The sequence below is a fragment of the Anser brachyrhynchus genome (assembly GCF_964034855.1).
Source record: "Anser brachyrhynchus genome assembly, chromosome: 6".
In the NCBI taxonomy this organism is placed as follows: domain Eukaryota; kingdom Metazoa; phylum Chordata; class Aves; order Anseriformes; family Anatidae; genus Anser; species Anser brachyrhynchus.
In genome coordinates, this window is record NC_137700.1 from 8,870,040 (window position 1) to 8,893,866 (window position 23,827).

Here is a 23,827-nt window from a genome sequence, read left to right on the forward strand (position 1 = left end):
CTGATGCTTGTAGCTGGAGCCAGGCTAATGTCACTGCACGCTAGTTCCTTGAGCAGTGCCTGGAAAATGGCTCTGTGGTTTTTCCCCTCAGCCCACTTCACAAAGGAAGAGTTCCCTTCAACAGCTAAAAATTGCATCCTCTTTCCATTGTAAAATCAAATATTTTTCCCACACTTACAAATACGTGAATGCACGCAAATATGTAGATGCAGCATCAGTTAGAGAGTTCTGCAGACTGAATATATGCATACATAGCTGTCGAACAGCATTGCAGTTGTGCACAAGATTATCCCTCCACTCAGATGCTTCCCAAAACACCACAGGCTGAGGATACATAGACTTGTTATCTTGTTCCTTTGAGATGCTTCACCGTTAGCATCACAAAAGAGGTGTCTAGGGCAACATGCCTGTCTAAAGTGGTCACTCCAGTCATCCTGCCTCGGAGTCTGTGGGTGAATAAGGAAAGTGAATAGGGCAGAGGTTTTCATAGAATCATATTCTATGGTTTGGGTTGTAAGGGGCCTTAAAGATCACCTATTTCCAATTCCCCTTCCAGTAAGACCAGGTTGCTCAAAGCCCCATCCAGCCTGGCCTTGAACACTTCCAGGGATGGGGCATCCACAGCTTCTCTGGGCAGCCTGTGCCAGTGCCTCACCACCCTTGTGAAACTGTGAAGAATTTCTTCCTAATATCTAATTTCCTTACATCTGATTTTTTTTTTATTGAAATTGAATTTGTATTAGTCATCAGTAGTCTGGGCCTCCTTCACGTTAAGGTACCTCCTCTGACTGTCAAACATCCATAGAAATTCAGGTGTTTCTCTTAGCTGAGCCTTTCCAACATTGTTCTGATTTTCTGTTTGTTTTTTGGATTATCCCAAGTAGGCAATATCAGTGCAGAAAAACCCTGAATGGTCCATAACTGTGGAAAGAAGAATACAAAAGCAAACTTGTATCCATTCATGTATACATTTTTGCAGTCACACATAGAAGAAAGGACAGGTCTTTTTTGCCCATTTTTTTTTTTACTAGCTAACATAGTAAGTTGTTGAATGCATTGACTCCAGTCTGTCTTGAAGTTCTGATAAATGCTAATCGATTACATACTTAAAGGCTACTGTGACTTGCTGTTGAATATCAATTTCTTTTTTTTTTTTTTAGGCAGTTCATTTTGCTTTTTTTTTTTTGCTAATTTTCTAGTCATCTAGAGTTACTGAAGGCAATGAGTTTTCTAGCAGAACAGTTTGTAGCAACGGTATTTTCATTAGGTATTGGAAATGTTCATTGAAAGTAAAGCAGAAATCCATAGATGTGAGAATTTAGATCAGAAAACTGAATTTTAAGAGTTACACCTATCTAGTAAGGGGACAAAAACTTATCTAAGGTCCAATCAAAATTGCCCAAACGCAACTTTTCTCTTTTACTGTGAAATACTTTGCAACAAACTATTTAAGACCAATAACTTTTTGGAGAAAGTACTTAGTTGGAAAATGTGAATTACAAGTAAATTAGAGAAAATCACTATCTGCTGGTGTGCAATGTGCTAGAATAAAAAAAGAGATGAAATGTATTGAATATGTTACTTGTTATGAATTATTTGCCCATTACAAATTGATGACCTGCTCTTCTCATGGATCCAAGCCATATAGTATTTCTCATTTTCTCTTCTTGTGCAGTTTATTAATATTCATTTTTTCCAGTTTCTCCTTGCTTGTAAATCTTTCTTTTGCAAATGAAACAACATCTGCAGCTAGCTATAAATATTTATCACTTGAGAACAGTCATGACATAAAGACATGTGAAGAGTGAGACTGGAGGACAAATGGTGACTGTGGGTCACTGATGCTGCAAAATTTAGAAATGCTAAATCTAAAGTATAAGTTTACAAGAACCTATAATGTAAGGCAAATAACAGCTGATCAAAGTAGTAAAGCTTCTCAGATCTACTCCTCACTTGAAGAAATAAGTTCCTATTTATGATTGGGAACCCATTTTATCATAACTTTTCCTCCTCTTGTTTCTAAGCAATGTGATAGGCCATGGTGGCACGTATAGATAACTACGTCCTTCTTCAAAATTTGTGTTTTTTTGTAGGACAAAATACTTTTGCATGGACTACAGAATATTTTCAGAGCAAATATATCATTGATTTGTTTCTGACCATAAGTTTAGTCTGATCAAAAAACAGCTATAGGGTGGGACAGCGACCTTCACTCAGGTATATCCCTCAGTGTTTAAGGATTCAGGCTGAGCCTTTCAGAAGTCCCTTATGAAATGAGTAGATATAGCTAATTTGACCAGGCACTCCAAACTGAAACTCGCTGCAAATAAAGAATGATAACAAACATTCACTGGAAAAAAAAATGGGGGAGGGCAGCACTAGCCTAATTTTTCTAACTCTTTGCAGGGCCATTGCATTGGAGTTACAGCTGGCCAGGTTGTTTCCAGATTGTCTTGATCTTGTTGAGCCTTTCTTGACGAAACTGGATCCTTTGTAATGAGAATTTACGATCTGTCCATACTGAGAGTCCTTCACTTATTGAACAGACTTAGACACCTTTTTTAAAGTAGATTTTGCTCAGAAGGTCAAAACAAAGTCTATGTGCCACTGGTCCTGAGCTCAGATGTTAATCTAATTCTATATATGAAAGTGGGTTTTTCCAGAAAGTCAGGGTCCTGCTTAAGAGTGCTAACACAGGCAGAGCTCTTGTGACCCCACTGTGAGAAAGAACAGAGATTCAGACTGGCAATTCAGACAGCGCTGTGGGTCAAGTCTGCAGGTCTGAAAGCATCCTAGAGGATGCTGAGGCACCAATTTCCATGGCAATTGCATGTTAGGATTAAGCTGTTGTTATGCTAGTAAAAATCCCTTCTTTTACCCCCTGTGAGTATTAACGGAAAGCAGATGTCAGAATCAGTCTGTAAAACAAAGATGCACTGGCAACAGTATTTTCAAACCATGAGGACTCTCTTCTTATTGTTGTTGTCCTCTGAGTGCTTGGAGACTGTTCCTGTAAAGTCACTGCAGTCTCGCTGGATTCAGGGAGAATGAGAAAAGTACTAAAGGCCTCTTTCATCTGTTGTCTACCCAGCGTATTCTGGAAATACTGGAAAATCATTTGCAAGGTAGGACCTGAGCCATCAGCTGATTCCACTGAGACATTATTCCTTAACTTTTTGATGTATGCACAGATAAAAGTCCTTCCACGGATAAGGGTTTATGAGTGAATCATTTCTCACAGTAATGACAAAATGCAGTCCCTGGTGAGCTAGCTATCCCTTAAATGGTCACTATATGAAATGTCTTTTTTTCATCTGAAACTTAAAGGGGAATTTGGGGTACATGCAATGTAATTCCTCAGACTGGAATTTTCTCAGGACTTCTTTCAGGAGCACAAAGGAATTTGCAGTGGTCACGTTTGTCAAAACGTCAGCTCTACTAGACAGCATCTCTCTAACAGGCAATAGTTCATTTATCAGGCACATTTATTACTGGTTTATTCGTGGTTCAGAAGGTAAAAATGATGCTAAATGAATGGCTTTAATCACTTCTTGCTACACTTTCCTTAGAAACTCTCCAATCAAACATGTTTAACCAATTCTGTTTAGGTATAACTTCTCCATGCTCAGGGAAATAGCTCAGCACCATTTTTTGAGATTTGGCTCATGGTTGAGATTTGACCTGTGTTTCAGAGTAGTGTTTCAGTGCATCACTGAAATGAAATCTAGAAATGAAATGAATGAATTCCTGTGTATGTTGTTCATTCACTGAAGGCACATATATCATTATGAGGAGATGTGATGGAGGTATTTCTCTCTTGTATGTGGTCAAGCCACAGACATAGCCTTCCAGTTATTAAAATTGTTGAAAACTTTGAAAACTACTAGCTGAAAGCACATGCTGCTTCTGGAGGAAATGGCAGAAAAAATTAGGTGTGAGTTTTTTTCCTTTCTTGGAGGGTGGAATAATCTGAAAACCACTCTGCAGCCTTGTGTACAATTTCTACTAGGAGAACATCCTTCTACCCTTCCCCTTCAAGTAGTAATATGACTCTGGAAAAGGACTTGTCTACACCCTATCCCCACCAACCCCTATTGTGCAGAACTAGATGAGGCTCCTTGAGATTAAAGTGCTTGGTGCTGGAAATCTGGAATAAATTCAAAAACATTAAAAGTTATCAAACTAATGGGGTTCACACCTTGTGACCTGGTGGCTGATGCTCTCAGTCAAATAAGTGAGTTAATATAGGAACATCTGCAACATCTCAGATAACATTTGTAGCCAAATGGTGTCTTAGGTGTCAGTCTCAAAATTGTTTCTCCTTTTTGCCCTTCCTCATCATGCTGTTGATGACTGTGTTGATGACTTACTGTAATCATAGACTTGTGCCATACACCAGGAAATTGATGCTATCAATAACAAAATAAACCTATGTTCGCCTACAGTCCCATTTCCCTTGTCTCTTGGTTTATATCTCTGTTAAATACCTAAGTCTGATCTTTCAGATGTTGCTTAAAGATGTAAGGGCGGCTCTTTCCTGGGATGGTACAGAGAAATGAATTGGCTTGAAAAATAGATCTTAATCTTCTTACTTGCAGTGGTAGAAGTGACAAGTGAGTTGCCACTGTCTACATCACGCTGTTCTATCAGAAAGATTTTTAACTTGTGACTGTAATTTCTGCTTTAGTCTTTTCTGAGTAGATGAATATGATGATAAAACAAAATTTTCAAGAAAGAAAATATCCCAAGGCTGCAAGCAAGTCAAAAAACAAAAAACAAAAAAAACACATTCCTAACCTGCCAAGAGAAAGACAGAGAGAGATCTGGCAAAACAAAAGCATTTAAAATGTCTGGAAACACTTGAACTTGTCTATCTTATATACAGAATGAAGCAGCATACAGGAATGTGCTGAATCACTCACTGTCCCTTAATATACCACTATTTAAAAGGCCTTTGCCCAGACTCAGTGGTGTCTTCATTTCACAGGCAAGCAATTAGCTCAAAGGGAAACTGTAAAGCAGTCTTTCCCATTCCACCTTTGTACACTTCTGTATATTCAGGTTGATAGAAAGAACCTGACTCAGAATAAATCATTAGCATTTTAAGGGTTATACAGCATATTCATGCTGTTTACAGTTGAAATCGATGCATGGAGAACTTCTAAACAGTATAGGTTTTTTGTGAGCATGTTCTTATACTTTTTTTTTTATTCTAAGATCCCAATTTCAATAAACTCTGCCATGTTACACTACTTCACTGTGAATACAAGTTAATTTTTTCTTCAATAAATCCATTAAAAACCAACAGCAGTAAAAAAAAAACTCACCCTACTGGTTTCCCTTTTGTAATAGTGTCCTTCCTTAGTATGGTGTCATTTCACTCTTCTGCCTTTGCGTAACCACCTCAACAACTGTGCTGGCTCTCCTAGTTTTGTCTGGAGGAGTGCAGGGGAAATAGAGCTGCAGCGCATCAAAGGACACTGCTGATCATTATTCCCTCTAGCTTCAGCAGCTATGCAGCTATACTCACATGAATAAATGCTATGATCCTTATAAACTGTGAGTTGTTTGTGGTGGTAAATGAGGGAAGGTGCATTTCAGCTAAGTTGATATCCCCTTGTCTGAATGAATTGGGTGGGGAAACTGGTACCCAAGAGTCTTATTTCAAACCACAACAGTAAGAGAATGTTACTGAGTATTTCACTGGGGATTGGTTGAAAATTACAGTAAGTAGCTGTGATTTTAATTATTAATTAACGACTTCAGATGGTTAACAGGAGACATCTGAAAGCAGAAACTTCTGAACTATTTTTCTCCCAACCAAGCTCACAGCTGTTTTTTCAGTCCTTAACCTATGTCTTGGACTAGCACAAATGTGTGCATGTAGGCTAATTTCAGAAGCTGTTACAGTAAGAAAGATTTGTGTTGTGGGTTATTCATGAATATCTTGTGTTTTTCTAAAATCTATACCACCAGTAAAAGAAAAAAAATCTAAAGTCAAACCAGAGATGTTTGCACTAGTGATGTATAGAAATTAATTAACCTTTACGGGTTTCAACCATAAAATGGAATAAACCTCTTGTCATCTTCAAAAATGCATAAACTTCTGTGCATTTTCATTTTACCTCTTAAGCTCTTTAATATCAGCTTAAGAGTTAACTATTAACTTAAACAAGTTCACCTTAATCATTCATAAGGAAATAGCAAATGAAAGAGCTCTTGTTCCTAGAATGAAGGGGGAGGATGGACCAAGAAGTGAACTACGTTTCAGAGTTGGCACTTAGAAAACTGCAAGTTTAGAATGTCACTTAGCAGAGGTTAATGCTATCAGTCATTGGAATGAGCTGATGAAGTAATGATGAATATAGTCAATATTTGCAAGCGAAATTCACTGGTAACATATATATAAACCAAAGCAATTTTTGAGATGATTACATTTGAATTTCTAAGTAGGTAAATCCCAGGGAAAGTTGGGAGAGGAGTTCTTATTATTTTTTAGTATTGCCCAAGTTTCCACATTTTTTTCCTTTTGTTAAGAGTCAAAAAAAAATGGACCATACAGTTTATCTCAATCTGCTTCAGATTTTTAAGCAAAAGACTCTGTTCAAAAGATTAAATAAAAATTGACTTTTTTCATTGATATATCAGCGAGATTCCACCACTTAGTTAATTTATACAGCAGACAGGTTTATAACTGCTAAGTTAGCATCATGTTTTACAACAATTATTAAAAAAAATATTACAAAAGTGGACAGTAAATTTAAATGCTTTCTAACAACTGTCTTCAAAGGCCACCACCCCATATCAGATATTCAATAAATCCTCTGTTTCAATAGTAAGTGCTTACGTCATGCCAAAGACTATTTTAATTGTTCGATTTGGATACTAAATGACAGGTGAACATTGATTTTTTTTTTTCATTACAGCTTTTAGCCTTTTTGCTACTGAAGTTATTGAATTTACTAGCCAGAACTCAGATTACTAATAGTAACAAACTATGTCTAATCCTGGTGGTTTTTGTCCAGTTCTCAGGAAGAGTAAAGTCAAAGTTGCTGCTCAGTTACATGAAGTACAGCATTTATATTAGTCTTTGTAGACTCTGAATATTAAGCAGGTGATTTGCATAGTGTTGTGAGTCTTCTGAATAGGTCTTATAAGTAAATTATAAAGTGGAAATAAGGTCGTGCCCAGTCACAGAGGACACTGCAGCTAAAAACTTCCACTAGCCCCTGAAGCTCAGTGAAAGCTCCACGATGCAGTGCTGTAAGAAGCAACATGCTGCTTTCAATCCCAGTCTCTTCCAAATCCTGAAAAAGCAGTGAGCAGACTGCAGTTCACAGCAGATAGGTATTCCAGGTAATCTCATACCTCATCAACCCCAAGCTTTTGTCTAAGAGGTAGGACACAGATGTAATTTAGGAAGGCTTCCATGTTTACTAAACTCAAAGAAACATCAAAGTAATACTGGGCTATTTGCGAGGCTGCTATCATAGTTGGCAACTAGTGGCTCCGGTATGTGAAGAATCTGTGAGAAGAAATCTATTTCCTTCTTGAACTTCCCAAATTTAAATACAACTGCATGTCTTCTTTCTGGGACATATTTATCACAATTAGGTAAGAGAGATGTACTCTATTGTATGACTTCTCTTCCTCATTTTGGCTTCCTTCTCTACTGCAAAGTAATAGGTCTGAATGCCTAGTGTGCTAAAAGAGTCATATTTCAGCAACACCCCAGGCTGTGTGTCTGAACAGCAGGTTTTTCCTCTGTTGTTCTATTGAAATTAACTGCAATGGTTTGCTTTCTTCAGAATATTTTCTGTCTGGTTTTGCTTGTCTTTGTTTTCATCACCCCATGCTAGAACTTCTGGGCCATAAAGCCTAAATAAGTGCACTGCCACCTCTGTGAGATCCTGCCAATTGCAGAGGGAATCACGGTGCAACAACTGATTGTGCTTTCTCAGTCAGAACCGCTGTTACTCAAGGATCCCTTTACGCTGATGTTCTTTTTCTTTCCCTTTGGCAGAAAATTTTTCCCCCCACCTGCAAATACTCACTCACTGCAAAAATAGTGTTTGCATGCCGTAGCCATCAGGAGCACCAGAATGTAAAGCAACTGCTTCCATACACAGAATGAGGCTCCCTGGTGCCAGATTTAGTTATGGGCAACTCTGCTGATGTTAGCAATGAACTTGTCCCAGAGAGTTATTCTGTTCTGAACTTACACTCGAGGATAGAAAACACTAGCAGAGACATATTAAAGATTGTATTTCTATAAAAGACCTAATCCAAAGACCAGTGGAGTCAGTGGGAATATTTCCAATCATCCCTGTATGCTTTGGATCAGACTATAAATGCTTTCAGTTAGGAATGTGACTCGGAACCGGGTCCTACAAATAGTGGCTCCAAGGTCACTGATGCAACTTGATCCGGTGAAAAATGATGTGAGGGGCTAGAAGACTGTGATGTCCTTGTCATCAGCTTTTACACTGCATTGACAGACCTTTTGCCGTATGAATGAAATGGGAAAGATGTGGCCCTGGGGAAAAGGGTTTGAGAAAAGAGAATTCCATCAGTTTTGCTTTCCTGCGGTATAGGTTACTGAATTGTTCTGGCTGTGTAAGTTCCAGACAGACCTTGGTGTGCAGCAGTCACTGAGAAACTTTCCCTGTCTGTTCTCCCTAGTTAGTTATGAGTGTTTTTATAGTCTTCAAACTTACTTATCAGTCCTGAGTGTGTACTTGGGCTATACTCTGTAATACAATTTACTCTCTCGGTTACTGTATTTCTATCTGAGAAACACAGCAATGAATGAACATGAAACTGTCTATTAGGTCAGATCAAAAGCACTGTGCATCATCAGGAAATAAGGTAAGAATGAAATGAAAACATTTCTTAGGGGCAGATAAAATGGCTTACAGAGGTTTCACACGCTAATCCAGTCAACCAGCACTGTGATTACTGGAACCTTTACAACAGAGTTTGACAGGTTAAAGTAGCAAGAACACTGACATGTATTTATATTATTATTTAGGTTACTTAAACTGCTGTACTTGAGGAATAATTCCTAATCTATCAGATTCTGAATACAAAGTAATAAAACATGACTTAAGTTCTGCTGGGAAAATGCCTTCCCTGATACCTATTAAAATCTCACACATTAATACTCTCATATATTTCTAAGGCAAATATAAGCAAGATAATCCATTAGTATTCAAAGAGGGAAATGTAATTAGAAACAAAAATATAAGATAACCACATCCACCTTCCCGAAAAGAGATTTACATTAAAGAATAAGATGAAAGTGTTTGCTCTTAAAGCTTTTTTTAACTGGGCAATTTCTAACAGAATAGATCTCTTATTCTTCTTGTTTCACATAGTTGTCCCAAAACAAGTAAGGGCTATATTTATCTTCAGTTCTGAATTTCTGAACTTGTGCTGTCGTTCAGCAGCTCTTCTTGGATAAAATACATCATCATTTACTCTATTAGAAAATAAATGTATGGATGTATTATGGAATTTGCATTCCATTACCTTGGTTTGCATGCCATAAAACATTTATTACACCCTTGGGCTACAGTCTTAATAATGACTGGGTGAAATGCACTAATGTGGTCTTGGCCTTGCTATAGAACAAAAGATTAATGCTCTTTGATGTCACCCAGCTAATAGTTGTGCTTGCCAATTTGTCCCTTCAAAAGACATTACAGTCACACAGACAATCCCTATAAGACTAAAGTGAACAAAAATCTTTAAACCAAACCACAAGCTGAAGCCCAGTTAACCCAATAAGCATAACATTAGATTAATCTCTAAAAATAAAGGTATGGAAGTTCCCTTCAGCAAGGGAAGAAAGATCTTCCGTGTTTTATTCTCTCCTTTCCTTTTCTGATTATACCCCACTGACATCAAGTTTAAAAAGCACCATCAATATTTTCTTATACTTTATGGCAGATACAAAATAACATTTTAGTTAAACTCCTCAAAGACATATATCAATACAGTCTTCAATCCCAAGCCTCTCAGGTCCTTCTCATGTAATAAATTTCACTTCCCTCTGATAAAGCTATTGAACTTTTTTTTTTTTTTAATCTACCTGCTTCTCCTTAGAGAGAGGAAGAAGACATCTCTTTATCCTTAAGAGGCAACTTTGAGTTTTGTAAACTTATAGGGAAAATGCGTAGTTAAAGTTGGTGGTGCTTAAAAAAAAAACAGATTGCAATTAAACTGTCCTGTCATACCAGCAAAAGTTGCAATCCTGTCAGTCTTCATGAACTGAGCAGTGGATCAATATTTGGATGACAGACATCAGAGAAAAAACATGTAAGGAGGAGCCTTGTGGCACCTCCCCACACCAGTGTCCCAGCAAAACAAAGTGGGGTATCTGTGCTGCTGGATGTGCCAGCTTTCTAATGATCCTAAACTGAGAAAGAGGACCCCCTTCATCATATGAGGTAAATCAGCATTGCTATTTTGAAAATAGAGTGGTGACAGTGACTTACAGCAGCAGAGTATTTTGACAAGACCGTGTTATTTGTCACACTGTGCTGTGTTCCAGTCTGGCGATGTGGCTTTATGCCCATTTGAATTTTCCAAGTAGTTTCAACAGAGGATTTTCCGGCTGCTGCAATTTCATATTTTGACCAAAATGGTTTTGCAATGTCCTTTCCAATTGAAAACCAGCTGCTGGTATTTCCAGCTAGAGGTGGTTGTGCTTCTGGGATGAAGGAAGTCTGTATCTGTTTGAAGTGAAACTGTTTGTAATTATGTAATGGAAAGCACCATATATATAATCAGTGTGTACTAGATTAAAATACTTTCAAAACTCTAGTGCATTGACTGACAGGCTATCCAAAAGCATGCTTATATAGCATAAAGAAATTCATAAAGCTTTCAAAAATACTAAAATAACGGTCATAAGGCAATCCTTTGCAAGTAGTTGTGATTAGCATAGCAGATGGGCCAAAGCGAACATTTTCTCCAAACACAAGAAAGAAACTAAGATGCTGTGAGATCTTTTGAAAAAGAGATCACAGAAGTGAGTGAGAAGTTGATGTTTGTTGAATGGCAGATTGAAATTGTCTTTTTATAAGGAAAGCACAGCCCCTCAAAAAGTACCAAATACTGTACACCTAGCACTGAGATGTCAAAGAGATAATCCCAATTACGTTCTTTTTTCCCAGATTTATTTTCACATAAATGTTTTTAATGCTTCTCTAACTACATGGCAGACCTTATGTTGCTGTTTGTCTACACCATACATATCAGGTGCATGATGCGTGAAACACCAATGTTAGCAGTGAGGGTAGATATCTGAATTTATTTAGATTAGCAGCTTTAAAGATAAAATCTCCAAAAGCCTGTAAAAGAAGAAAGATAAGCTCCAATACTTTACATTGGCATTCAATAGTTTTAACCCTAACTGCTTTTTTATCTTTCTTCTTTTTTTTTTTTTTCCCCATGTGTTTTCACGAGTGGAATAGATGCGGTGAGAATCCTCCACACACCGCCTTCATTGCCTGTGCTGTCCTGGGCATGTCCAGAGCAGCATCCCACATGTGCTCTGAATAAGGCAGTAGTTGTATGGAATAGATAGAATGCTTCACGGCGCATATGCAAAAGGAACCAAAACAAGGCTGTGTGGCCAGTTTGGTTCTCATCACCTGAGTCTTGACTGACAGACTTGGAAAGACTGAAAAGATGACTTGTGCTATTGTTCCACATTTAAAATAAACAGTGCTTACGGCATAACTGCTAGTTTGTCTTCAACAGGTTTTAGATTATTAGATTTTATTTTATTTATTGACCCAATACTAGGCTCAATTTGCAGGACATGAACTGCAGCTATAATCTTCTCTGCCCCAGTGAAACTAGCTTCTTGTCTAGACTTTTATACTGTTGCTTCTCGAACAGTCCTATCTCCTTCATTTTCCACCTGCCATTCTGAGCAGAGGAGACATTGCTTAATGTTTGTACTCTGGCCAGAAATGCATGACAGTGCTGTGTAGCCTATGTAGCTCTTATGGCACAAAAGGCATGAAAAGGATTTGGGATGTAGGTTATGCACTGGACAGTGAGCAGAAACCAAACCGAGTGGCTGTTTTTGAAGCATGCTCTGGATGAAGGGGGGAAAAACAGTATGTCCCCTGTAACTGTAGGGTCTGATCTGATGCACAAGAATAGCACAGTAAAGCTTTCAAAATTAAATTCTTAATTATGTCTTGTATATAGAAGCTAATTCTATTTCTCAGTCAGCTTTGTTGAAGTATCTGGTCTTAAAATCCACTCCTCTCTCTCTTTCTCACATATGTGCTGCCACCAAACTGTAGCATTTTAAGTCTCTTCCTTCAGCCTTACCAACTACAATGACTTTGATAAGTAATGGTTTTTAAAATCTTGCATTTTATGAAAAAGCATTTTACTTCACTTACTGCCATGATTAGTAGTCTCGTATGCTCGTGCTTTTGATGTTGTGTTAGTTCTCTTTTCTGCCATGTATTATAATGCCTTTCAGGTCACCAACATAAATCAGTTACTCAAATTTAAAGCAATCATACTCCTATTATAGAATTTATTGTATCCTAAAATGGAGGCTTGCTGCATGTGAGAAAACATCTGTCTAACATGCATTCTTGAAAACAGGAAATTCTAAAAGAAGGATGGCTTACTGAACTTTTTCTGCTTAGACTATCTCAAGCAAAGCACTTCAGCCCTTATGGCACAGCTCAATCTAAGAATAGTAACCTATTATCTATTCATAACCAGTAATGCTCATCTGTGAGCACTAACCTTGCTTTTCAGTACAATGAGTACTGACTTGGCCACAGCCCAGTATGTTAATAGTAGCATCCCTGTTTAAACTGGGGAGAAAAAAAAATCTGCTCATGGAGTGTCTGTGTTTAACATAGTCTTTGGTTTAGTAACCATTGAGTTGCTCTTGCACACTGAAAAATTTGGGAAGTGGTAAATAAAACCACATGTTATATGGCTGTCTTCTACTAATAAGTTCCTGGATGCTAGAATCACTGCTGGTAGGTCAGTGAGCATCTTGCTTGCAGACATGTAGACAGACCACTTTCCTGTGTGGTAGGCAATTTTCTGTGTACTTTGCAGATCATAATATTCAAATTTACTAGGCACATTCTGAGAAAGTGAGAGTGTTTTTAGAGGACACATTTATACCAAAATTTTTGGTGGTGGTGTTTGTTTTTTTTTTATTTCTTCTTCTTGCATATGGAATCTGGAGACACCGCTCAGTTACTTTGTTCTACAGACAGATAGTTGTGTGCTCCGGGTGACCGGAAAAGAGGCAGTGGTTCACTGACTGAGTTTTCAGCACTTTGCTATAGATGGTTAAGACATTGGTAACCTCTAGCAGGTCATCAGGATGCATATCAAAAATCTATCTCCTGCAATAGGTAAGAAACAAGCGGTGCATCTACCTCGTATCATTCTGGTGCTTAAATTGACAGAGATCAAACTCAGAAATTGAGGAAGAGCTTTGGCCCCAAGACACAAGTGCATGCAGTTCATTTGATTACTTCAGGAAGTCATGTATACTTTGTTCAGTTCAGACCAAAAGGCCTACAGGTTGTATCTTTTGATTGCTTTTTCCACAATTAATTACAAGATGTTCTTGGCTGGCCTGGGTATCTGGTAGGAATGGTCTGGTTGGTCTTCGCTGAGTCAATTCTTTTTCCTTTCAATAAATCTTAAAGAATGTTACGGGATGATTCTTTTAGTAGGCTCTTTGTTATGGGAAACTCTACAGGATGCCATTCTGGGCAGTTTTTTATTTTATATGTATGTGAGAACATTTGAGACCATAAGTGGACTTATTAATGTGCAGATGACACTCAGCTGTCTCTCTCTCCTGTCACACCGGAAGGTTTAATCTCTTTGCTCTTGTAGAACCAGATCACTTGGGAGGCTAAAAGGCAAGTTGGACCAACCTCAATTCAGATAAAATGGAATTTGGAAGGATGGGGGGAAGTTCCTGAAGATGGTTGCTGACAGGGCAAATGTTCTCTTTGTTCTAAAGAAATAGGATTACATTTTTATTTTCCTCTGGCAAAACCAATATGCTGCTGTGACTTTCTGTACCTTTTTCAGTACTATCAACTTCCCTGCCCAGGTCACTAAAAGAAAAACAGAATACTGCTGCCTCAAACTGCAAGCTGCAATGGCCAATTTAGGGCTGGATTAAGTACCATATCCCCAGCTTCTCATTCTCTTCCAAATTATGTGCAAAGGAGAGCATTTAGAGAAACCCAGAAGTTGTCACTGTGGCCATGATTTTCTGAGTCTGTCCCAAAGGGCCAGCAGCACCTAAGGGAAAAGTGAAATAATTGAATGTAAAAGGCCTTAGTGAAAAGTGAAATAATTGAATGTAAAAGGCCTTAGTAAGTCACATCTGTATTCCAGTGAAGAAGCCTGAAACTGCTGGAAGCATGGCACATTGCTGGTAAACATACCTCATTTCTCAAGCTGACTCTCATTCAGAATATCTAGTCAAATTCGAGCAAATAAAACTTACACTTAACCTTCAGCTGTTTGTATCAGAGTAACTCTGTTGTGGTCTGTGAAAGGTCAGTGATTGAAAAAAGCTGGTTTGCCTCTCTGCTTTTACTGATGCAAACATACGTATAGCCATAAGCAATGTGTTTATATATATTTATATACATATGTATATATAAATCCAGAAATGAATGAACAGAGTTCAAGGAAAAGCATGATAAACACGAGACACTTTTCCTACCTGGCACATTCCTCCATTGCAGGTAAACAGTTGATAATACGTGCAATGAAGAAAGAATCACTGCATGACAAACTGCAGCCTCCCACAGTTATTGCTTTCCTCACGCTTCCTGCCAGAACAAGGGAATAGAAGGCTTTCAATTTGATGTTGACGTTATTTCCTTGAATGGTTTTGTTAAAGTGCTGAACATACAGTTTGTTTGCTAGCAGCCTTTGGATTTAAGAGTTGCCAGTCCTGGAGACATTACTGTTCGTCATGCATTTTTCTCCTGATTTCCCTTCTTTATCCTCCTGCCTTCAAACCTTTTTAAAGTCTTCCCATTGCTGATACTTGCTCTGATGCTAACCGGTAGTAATAGAATGCTGTGCAGCTGTGGCGCTGTAGCTTCCCCCTGTATAATGCTGACCACAGACTCAGCAGCATGTGCCAGCTCAGCACATCTTGATAACTCATAATCCCTACCATAAGTTTTTATAGTTTGTCTGGTCTACTGTAAATCTCTAACTCACTATCATCGACAGCTCTTCACCTGATTCATAGGCACCAGGAATTAAGCTCCTGTCACACTGTTAAAAGACAACACCATTTATGGTGTGATATTATACATATAAAAATAGATGCTTCTGAATATAGTGAATTATAGAACAACGTCAAAGGTCATGTTATTATTGTGAATCTTGTTAATCAAGCCAAATAACTAAAAAGAAGGAAAAACACATACACAAAACAAACAACTAAACCCATGCACTAGCCAGCACTTGGAGATACAGGCAGGTTATTTTATCTTTGCTACTAATACATCTGTTAATTTGGGAGAATCCACTGTGTAATAAGAAAAGCATGTACATCACTAAAAAGATATATTTTAACAATTTTTTCCCTCTATGTCTTGCTGCGAATGTGTAAATTATGTTCTAGCAATAGATAGACCTCAATCCTATTGCAGTTTGCATTGGTTCTCAGCTAAAGGCAGATTCTGTCCCTCTAAGGAAAAACAGACCCTTGAAAGTATTAACAGAAAATAAAGAAATTAAAGTATTGGTGATGCTTCCGTGCAGCAGAAATTAGATAGGTAGTGGTGTAAAAAGGAGCTAGTCTAAATCTGTCTAGTTTCTCATTAAAGATGAACTTGTCCAGTAACGAGGAGCCTGGATAGGGTATCAAGACACCAGAATTTAATTCTGGATCAGACCCTAGTTTTTCATGGGTCTTCTGTACTGAGGCTTCACTTTGCTGGGCTTTTATTTTTTACTGTATCTATGTCAGTCTTGCCTACTCCTAGTGTAAAATCCCAAAAGACTGCAGCTGGCCTGTTGGAAGCTCTGATTTCAGGTGGAGGAGCAAGATGCTGTAATAAAATAAACTTGGTCTTTGGGGGCTCTAATATAAGACAGAAACATTGAGTTGCTTTGAGTAAATCATATTTTAAAAATGTATGAGCTAACTTTATTCAATCATTCTGAACATTTTGCCTTTCCTACATGAACAAATATAGATAATTTCAGCTAAGAAGGTAAAGTGTTTTAGATACAGGATGTAATAAGTTGATTTTTATGGAAGTCTTTTTGTATGTTTAGTTATCATATTTGCCAGCATGAAATCATTTAATAATGAGCAGATTCCTTGATTTCATAAGGCTAACGAAACATTCTCATTATACAAACATGACTCAATAACAGAGGCCTGTTTGAGGGAGTGCGAGTTTCTTTTTGAGAATTACACAGGTTTCTATTTTGCATTGTTTGGTAAATGGTGATGGAACTATCACTGCTCCTCACAGTGCATTTTCATGAAAAAATATGGTTTGCCTTGCCCACATATTACATGAATATGTTAGTGCTCAGAAAAGTATTGCTATTATTTCAGACAGTTCCTAGTCCCCCTAACTCAGTCACCTTCATGATCAAATTCCCAAACTAAAAATCTGGTGAGTAAAAATACCTGAAATTGCAGAGTAATCACAGAGAGATGGAATAACATGGTGTTGGTAAGAACGGAAACTACACAAGGACCAAACTGCACGACCTCTCTGCTCTTTGACCATATCAATAGTTATAATCTGAAAAATGTTTTGTGAATTAAGTTGTTTATTTTAGTTTATTTTTAGAGGAGCTGGCAGAGAAGGGGACAAGCACCTCACAATACTACCCAATCTCCTTCAGGCAAATTCAGTGCCAGTTAGTAAGGACTGAATGAGCACACACCAGCTCCTCAGGATACTTTTTCCCTTTTGGCTACGAAGGAAGCACAGTGGCACACAGAATAGTGAGTACTCTGTCTTCTCCAGTCTATTGTGTTGTCAGTCTAGAATTCCAGTTTCTGCAGATGGTGATTTAGTTTCTTTCATTCACATTAAGTTCACTTGAGAACGTTTGTTTTGGACTTTGAATTGCAGAGGTATATTTTGTCATTAAAATAACTTTATTGAAAATTTGAACCCATTTAACCTCACAGACATATTTTGTCTCTAGTGGTGTCAAGATTAGATGATGTAGCATTTTAATTTGTCATAGATATGGCCTGACAATATCTACAAAATCGAAACACTTAACAGCATAATTCAGTATTCTAAATTCAGTGACCTATCTGTGGTGCGATACATATGATCTATGGCGTTTCTGTCTATATCTGTAAGGCACGCTGGTGCCAATTGATCCTAGCGAAGGAGACACAGAAGGAAAAGCAGCCATTCTCTGGTATGTATTTCTTCTAGCCTTAGGATACAGCAAACCTCTGTGTGAACTCTCGAGTGCTCTGACTGTACTGATCAGCAAGGAGAAGACTCAGCAGCTCCTCACCCTCAAGCCATGGGGAATGGGTACAGGTTACTCGTGTAAGGGCAGGCAGGGGTAAGATGACTGACTGCTGCAAGGCTAGCATTGCCTGGAGGCTTGGGTGGCCATAGGTAGTTTCAAGTCTTGGTAGCAAAAGCCCTCCATTTGGATGCCTCTGGCACCGACAGAGGCAGGATTTCCAACATGCCTTCATAGAGGGGTAAATCTTGGGTTCTTTTGAAATCTACTGATAAGGGCTGTCTCTCAACTTGCATCTTTTGAGTCCCCTGCAGGAATAATGAACCCACTGGGACAGGACAAAAATGTAGATAATTTGTAGCCTGTTACATTGTCTTCATAACCCTAAACCTTTTTAGCCATAACAGGACAACTGTTAGAATTGATAGATATTAATCTCTCCAGGAGAAAGAGGGTGCGGACTACTTGTTAGCCTGATGCGTGTCAGCTGGCTAAGTGCTAAAACTCTGTCACTGCCTCTGCAACATCACTGCATGTCTTATCTTTAAGATAAAAAGAAAATTAATGAAAAATTATGTAGATTAAGGCAGTTAATATTCAGATCTGTTTCTCCTCTCTATTGGAGAAGCTATCTAACAATGATAATTTCCAAATTCCAGTGTTTTCCTGTGATTTTTGATTTGATATTTCAGTGTGCTGTCACTTGAAATTAATTGCAACTAATTAAAAATGATCCAGTTAGGACAATTGGACAATAGTGCTCTGGAGATTGCTTCATTCCCAGAGGCTTTAGTGGCTTGCTGCTGCACTGGTTCAAGTCTTCAGAAGGGTGCTATACATCATAATGTCATTTTACATTGTTATTTCTCTGAAAGCAGCAATTTAAAAGAGTCTCCAGTGAACCTTGAGCAACTTTGCACTAAAAAGAAAAATGTTACTGTTCAAGATCTGTAAAATATAAAATATAGATTCAAAGAAATCACTTGACATGAATAGTAGCATTAAATTTGTGCCATTATTTGCATGTAATATATAATGTTGTAGTAAAAGGCTAACAAAGCATTTAGGCTGCTCTGGGGCTCATTGATTTTCTGCACCTTTGTTCAAACTAGGTCAAAAACAATGTTGGTCTTATTTTATCACACACGTTTTTCTCATGTTTGAGGCTTATGTCTTAAAGTGATATAATGTATTTTAAGCCCACAACATACTGTGGCCTACAGCACCTATTTAGAGAGAAGCAATAGTCTCGTTTTGGTTTAAATTACCCTAACCAAGCAGCTGGCTAATGTGAACTAAACTTCAGAATATACAGAGGACCCATTTTTTAGTAACTTGGGTGAACTGAGGGCTTAATGGAATAAGGCTCACTTTCATGTTAGGGTGAAGGCCAGACATTTAAAGAATTATGAAAATGAACCTTGTAACCAGTGCAAACATGTGGCTCTAACACCACTAAACAGCTCATTTGATATTCTGCCTCACCACTATAAGCAGAAGCATAGAGCCTACTAAAATTAGATTTTGTCCCAGGTCCCAAAGCAACAAATCTTACTGGCTGTGCAACCCATACTTAGAAAACTTTATTCTGTGAAGAAATAGAGATGTAGAATTGAAGATCGGCATAGTTCTCAAAGAGGAAAAACACAAGCTAGAGGCTATTTTTAGACAATGGTGAGGCTTTTAAACAAATCGTATATAGTCCTGACATTTCACATCATTTCTCCACTGTGAAACATGTGTTTTATCATTGGAACCAGCTTATTTGTTACATTGTGTGATCTTTCCTCCCACTACAGCACAGCTGGAACATCACCTCCTCTCAACATATTTTGCTTTTCTTAATTCATATGATTTCTGAACAGGACCATCAGTCAGTCTTTGAATAGGTTTGATTCAACACTGTGTTATTTCATTTTTACGCTGCCGTAATAGCACAAAAATCAATGGAGTTGCACGGGCATACAAATGGAGTAACACAATGGCAGATCAGACGTATCGAGTCTATTTTGCTCATAAAACCATTAAAAATGGTTTTAAAAGAACTTCAGCAGTGAGATAAACAGTAGTTTCACACATACAACCCATCCTATGTTTTAATACTTGTGCTCATATTAATAGAAAATGAGTGGATTTTTTACTTTGGTGTCAGAAAACTTTTGGGGAAAGTTATATTAAGAAATGTGTATATTTCTTTGTACAGCAGTAATCTCCATGTCTCTTGTATGGACAGAGAACTGATATGCTACCATTAGCAAATTACAGAACAACGACAACAAATGCTGTTCCCACTGAAGTCAATTGCAATTTTACCTCTGACTTTGCGGGCATTAGGAATTTATCCCAGGGATCTCCTTGCTTTATTTATCCCAACTCAGCCACCCTAAGCAACATACAAAAGTACATGCTTGAACATATGCATGGCATTATCATCGTCTTCATTAGATCAACACAAATTTCTCAGCCTTTTTCTGGAACTATCCCAATATCCTCTTGCTAAATGCAAAGTGAGATTAAGCAGACTTTACTTGCTGTATGTTCTGTGCACGCAGAAACTCAGGCTTTGGCAGACTTTGAGAGGGAGAGAGAGAGAGTTCCAGAGAGAGTCGGTAGGAATGTTTTGTCCATCAAGATGTTTGAACCAGACAATAAAAGCACTCTAGGCAGTTGTAAGTTATAACCACTAGAAGATACAGAGAAAAAAGACAGTCTCAGAGATAACTGAATCCTAGACAATGTACTTTGGTTGGAAGATAACTCATGTCACCACTGCTGCAGTTGGTTTTTAAAAAGTAATCTTTTTCTATTCAAGGCAGAAAAGAAAATCACTAAAACAAATTAATGACTGGGTGAAACTTAAAGAAGCCTCCCATGCATTAGCCTTTATTTTGTTGGTAGACAGATATGTTTTGCTCAGAGGGCTGGTAACAGATCATAGAGCTAGAGCGAAATAGTACTCTCTCTCTGTCTTTCTCTCCTCTCCCCCCTCTCTTTCCTTCCCCTTGTCTCCCCCTCCTTACACCTTCTCTCCCTCACCCCCACCCTCTGTCAATTTTGAACCTGATTCAGGCTGTGGTCTGACATTCACTGCAGAAACTGCTTTACTAGCTTAAGACAATACTCCTGCTGTTTTTACCTCTTCCACTGCCAAAGGTTATTGCCCCCATAGCAGTGCGAAGTTAAGTGGATTACTTCAAACAGTCTTATATGGTAGGTTACAGGGCCTTGGCCGACTGTGCACAGAGTGGCTGAGGATCACTGCCCTGCCCTGTTCTGCTGGCTCTGCAGGAAGCTGTGGAGAGCAGCACCAACAGCTGGTGGCCTCTACGAAGCTGGCGGCCCAGCCACCTCTGCAAAGCATGTCTGAGCACATCCACAGTGTGATCATAAGTAAAAGTTCACATTTTTAAGTATCATTTGTGCTTGATCTGCTTTACTAAGGTCTCTCTGTGGCACTGGAGCTGTGTATTTCCACACCCATGCTAAAAGACCAGCTCAGGATTTGCCTGGCTTTAACCCACCATCGGTAGCCACCTCTGTTGGAAGAGGTACCTGGGGGAAGAGCCCTGGCAGAGCAGATCTTTCAGACCTGGCTCCCATTTACTGAACTTAAAAGTTCCGTCGAATAAAGTTAGCATGGTTTAATTTGCATTAAAGAATTGTCTTGTGGTATTTCAGAATCACTAGGATAATCATTAAAATACTTTGACATAATTACATATACTGTGTATTTCCTCACAGAGGCAGACACACAGGGACCGGATAGTTACTGTTAGTACATATGTGGTATTGCTCGTACTTTAATTAATTAAAATGATAGAAAAAGAGTAGCACAGAGTTCCATTCTTTAAACTTTTCAGTGTAAACCTTCTGGCTTTGTATTCCAGCAAACCAGTAAACAGAAATCTGGTTTTTGCAAACACTATAAGGACTCTACTCCACAGTCTACAACACCTGGTGTATCTCAGCTCTTGGCAAAATTTAAACAAACAGGCCATGTAACACATCTCTCTCTCAGTCAAATAAAGCAGACTTGGTGTTCTGCCAATTCTGCTCTCATTTATTTGCTAACCCTGGGTTTTATTTATTCCCTGAATCATCAAACACATTGCAGAGAGTGACAGGAGCAGACAATATTACATCTAATAGCTATATAATAATGTAAATAAAATATGGTAAATCATCAGGTACAGTACTTGCCTGTTTTTAACTACCCCGCTTCATTTTGTGTGCTTGAAACAAAAGTGTAGTAAATGAAAAAGCTTTTTGCACAGAGCAGAGTTAGAAAGAATATACCCATTGGATACTGAAGCCCTGTCATTTACATTAAGTGAAAAATACCTTTTACATAAAAACGCACCTGGATGTAATACAAAATTTGCTGCATGGTCCTCGTCCTATGCTCATTATAGTCTGTGGTGAAATCTTTTCTGACTTCAATGACTGGGGCATCAGCCCAATACTGCCGAACTGTGGGCTGCAGCCCTGTAAACAGTAACTGATGTGAGGATCTGCGATACACTGAAACACTGGAATGCTTTCCAGTGTTGAAAAAGAGTTACTGAGAGAATTCCTATGATCAGAGGGAGAGCAGAATTAAGGGAAAAAGAGGGGAGGAAAGGAATGTTTTGAAGTTAAGAAGTGTGAAGGAGATTGCTCTTGGTTCCCACAGGGGAGAAGGGTTCATGGTCAACAGACCATTGTGTGGATTAGATAGGCAGAACAAGTGTGTAGGTGACAATGAAGCTTTACGTTTGTTTAAGGTTTGTGCTTTAATGAGATTTGTCTAGCTAAGGTCTAGCTCAGCTTTACACCAGATTGTTTTCCACTAGAGAGCTGATTTAAACCCTCACCAGATGAAGGATCGGAGCTGACAGGTCAGTTACGTGTCACTTCTAACTTTAACTATTGAAGAAAGAAATTCTAATTCTTATATCTGTAGTATTGCTATTGAAATACATTTCTGAAAGCTGACTCCATGAAGACTCTTCAAGAGCAGCATGCAAATAATGAAGGGAAATTGACTGCCTGAAGACTTTTGTGTACAGTTTCTGACTATAATATTCACCAAACACTTACTTTCTTCTGTTTATTAGTTGGCCAGTACTGCTAGGTTAATATGGGAAGAGAAGACTCTGCAGTACTTGGGGTTGTGCCTTGACCACGTAATTGGAAAAGTAAATGGTTTCCCTATGATCAGAGCTGGCGTCTGTGCCAAAATGACTGAGCTCTATTCAAAAACCCCTTCTCATGAGTCATTCTGTGGCAACACATGCTAAAAGAGATGGCAAAATACCAGGAGTAAAATAATCAGCACACCTCAGACTGCTAATAATAACAAAATAAGCTTTTCCTACTGTGAAGCTGACTCCTCTGTAAAGTCTTCAGACTTATGTGAGCTTCCTATGAAAGAGTCTATCTGAATCAGGACACTTTTTTTTTTTTCTTTAAAACTGTACATCAAGAGACCACTTTACCTCCTACCCTAAAATGTAAAGAAGTAGTAGTTAAATTTCCCATTTGTTAGCTAGTCACAGTGTCTTTTAACATGTGCCCCTTACAGAAAGAGTGTCTGCAATATTTTGTATCTGAAAAAGAATGAGTGGCAAGGCACAGTTGCAAAGGCTGGAACTCAAGAATCATTGGCCTCACTACTGAAAGCCATGAATTTGACTGTTCCAGGTCCAGATCTAGACCCCTTTGTCCCCTAAACCCATCACAATGTATTAATTTGTACTGAAGCTACTCATGCATTGTGCAATACATTCATTTCTACTCTCTCCTACTCACACATTGTGCTCAAAAGTCACAGCAGCTTTTTTTCCTGCTTTTCTAAAAAGCAGCAGAGGGCCCTGAGTCCTCACAGATTTTAATGGAGTGCATGCTAGAGAAAACAACTATTTCTCACTTTCAGCTTATCAGTTAGTTCTCCAGGATTTCAATAACCATACTGAGAAGGAGAGTGTACCCCTTTTACTTCTGAGGATTTAGCTCCTTCCTCTATTATGTGGGCTGGGCAAAGAGCATGGCCCTAAGTATTCTTCATGTGATTTATTCTACATTGACAACCACTTAAGTGGAGGCAAAGTTAGACCCAAAAGGCACAAAGTGATGAAAGCTGGAACTGAAAAATAGCTTGACAGTCAAAATTGCTGAGTTTCACACAGCCCCTGCTCTGACAGTGTTAGAAAACTCTTGGTCTAAAAGAATCCCAAAGAGCCCTCTGGAAACCCAATCCCATGACTCATACGCTCTCCTTGAAGGCTTTTTTCCTTCCCTCCACTAAATGACACTGAAAAAAGCCTTGAGGACTTCACTA

At 38.4% G+C, this 23,827-nt stretch overlaps 1 long non-coding RNA gene across 1 annotated transcript in view; it reads right to left on the minus strand.

The window, feature by feature from the left end:
• LOC308197319 overlaps positions 1-23,827 on the minus strand; it is an 81,001-nt gene that overhangs the window by 42,732 nt on the left and 14,442 nt on the right. Inside the window, exon 1 of the long non-coding RNA XR_013952812.1 lies at positions 1-23,827. This exon is cut by the window's left edge and continues 36,149 nt beyond it; it is cut by the window's right edge and continues 14,442 nt beyond it. This is a non-coding gene — a long non-coding RNA (uncharacterized lncRNA).